The following is a 2,919-nucleotide window of genomic DNA, read 5'->3' as shown; positions in this document are numbered from 1 at the left end:
CGACATGGCCCAATCAAACAACTAACAAATAAGGCATCGACATGACCCAATTAAACAACTAACAAATAAGGCATCATCATGTCCCAATTAAACAACTAACAAATAAGGCATCAACATGACCCAATTAAACAACTAACAAATAAGGCATCATCATGTCCCAATTAAACAACTAACAAATAAGGCATCAACATGGCCCAATCAAACAACTAACAAATAGGGTATCAACATGGCCCAATCAAACAACTAACAAATTAGGCATCAACATGACCCAATTAAACAACTAACAAATAAGGCATCAAAATTGCCCAATTAAACAACTAACAAAAAGGGTATCAACATGGCCCAATCAAACAACTAACAAATAGGGTATCAACATGACCCAATTAAACAACTAACAAATAAGGCATCAAAATTGCCCAATTAAACAACTAACAAAAAGGGTATCAACATGGCCCAATCAAACAACTAACAAATAAGGCATCAACATTGCCCAATCAAACAACTAACAAATAGGGTATCCACATGGCCCAATCAAACAACTAACAAATAAGGCATTGACATGATCCAATTAAACAACTAACAAATAAGGCATCAAAATTGCCCAATCAAACAACTAACAAATAGGGTATCGGCATGGCCCAATCAAACAACTAACAAATAAGGCATCAACATGGCCCAACTAAACAACTATATACACTAGGGACTATTTGTCGATCTAGTTTTGCAGCTATTGGCTGGTTATGAAACATTACACAGAGCTATTCGTAATCCTGGTTGGGGAAAACCAGTCAGAAAGAAGGTCATCGCTACGCTTGACGATCAACAGTGACTTTCTGCGTCGGTTTGACGTTATGTTGGGTTATTTCTATATGGATAACTTGCAGATATGTTCTGGAATGATAACATGAATAAAGGTGAGTTGGAAAATCCATAAATACGCTGTATTTGACCCAGGAGATTTACATCAGTTGATGCAATGACTTAAAAATAGAACTGAGTCACCGTTACCTTTGTTTACAAACCGTTTATGAGTGCTGCTTATGTAAGAATCGTTTGTGGTGTATTGTACGACACGTAGCATTTCAATGTTCGAACAACAGCCTAGTTGTATGCAAATGAATATTTCCTTGGTTTGCAATACGTGGATGCTTTAAAGCTTCAATGAATTGTTTGCATGTGTCATGTGCACATATTCGGGTTATGCAGACGTTGTTTATTGGATGCGACTGGCTTGTGTGGCAGGATAGTGAAATGTTATGACTGGTTTACTTCAGTGACGCGCAGCAGTTACTGAGCCCGGGCATGTCGTGGCACAGCTAAGCGTTGGTTGGCCTGATAAACACTTTCATCCGAGGTTACAAAATAGGAACATGTGTGCGTTGTTATGTAAGACAGGTTAACTTCAGGTTGTAGCGTTTGTGGAGAATAGGCTGACATGCCATGACCTAATTAATTGCGTTTTAGTTCAGGTGCCCTAGTTCAGCTGTTGTGTCAGCTTCGCATTGGTTGGTCCGACTTAGTGAATAGACAGTTCATACCTTTATCTGAGGTTATAAAATAGGACATTTGAGCGTTGTCTGCTTATTTGTGTAAACTTCAAATTGTAGCATGTGTGGAGAATAGGTTGAGATGACATAACCTAGCTGTTGTTTTGCATGCACTAAATATGTGTAACTGAGATCAAATAACGTCACTCCTTAATGTGAAACCATGGCATCCTGCAACTATATTTATTCTTTCAAAAATATAAAATATCACATCTCAGACAATACAAAATGAGCGCTTTTACTTGAAAATAGTTTGGTGGTGTGCACATAAACATGTCAACAATTAAATAAATAACTTCCTAAAATGTATAATTCAGTATTTCACTGTATTTGCAAGCAACGACTCCAAGCTAATGTTCCGATGTAATAGATATTATACTTTATATCCAATAATGTTAACACCTTCAAATGCTTATCAAAACGAAAGCGGCAAGTACCTCCGAGTGGGTTTTAACGTTCGAATCGTGTCAATCGTAGAAAGGCGATATTGTACAATGTGCAAAATGTAGGACATGGACGCGGACTTTGAACGACGCCACATATCTAGTCGCTTCCACTTTTTAGACCAGCATAAAAATAACCTGCCTAAGAAATCTTGAACTCACAGCTGCATCCACCCCATTGGTGTTATTACCATAGCTGATGTATGTGTACGTTTAACGTTTCGGGTGAAAATAAAACTGATTCAGTTCTGAAGATCAGCTCACCTGACTTTCTTCATAAAACGAATTTATAATTTGAAAGTTTGCATCTAATAGCTTAAAAGCTGGACAGGTACACAAGCATCAAAATTCCGATGACAAACAGCACCTCGGGGAATTGGGATTTTGGGCCCCAAAATTGAGATCGGTAGGTTGTTAAAAAAGATAAAACATAAACGTAAATATATACAGTAGGTAGGTAGTAAAAAATTAACTTAAAAAAATGGTAGGGTGCGGGAGCTTATTAACAAAAATATTTCAACGGATTATAAAAATTATATTTTTAGTTATGTATTTGAATTGATACCGAGAGTTAATGAGTCTTTTTTCTTACATTTCGTGTTTTTGAGACGGCGGATTCGTAAAACAAAGTTTTTAAAACGTCTGGTACAACTACTCTGACACAATGTCTCATGCAGCTTCAAGGATGGGCACCAACTTGCAAAACATAGGCCCCCACCCCCCCCCCCCCCCCCACCCCCTTTAACATGAGAAACATAGTCACTTTAACCTCTGAACCCTGGTTCCAAGATATCAATTGCATTATGCACACACATATCTGTGACACTGTTTGTCGACCCACAGGTTCAAAGTCTTAAAGATCATTTCGGAGATAAACATAATGTGTTTTTCAGTGTAGAGCTAGGTTTACCTGTAGTTTTTACTGTGGT

Source organism: Haliotis rufescens, unplaced genomic scaffold, assembly GCF_023055435.1.
Source record: "Haliotis rufescens isolate VD_foot unplaced genomic scaffold, xgHalRufe1.0.p SCAF_70, whole genome shotgun sequence".
Lineage (NCBI taxonomy): Eukaryota > Metazoa > Mollusca > Gastropoda > Lepetellida > Haliotidae > Haliotis > Haliotis rufescens.
Note: the sequence above shows the minus strand (reverse complement) of the source record.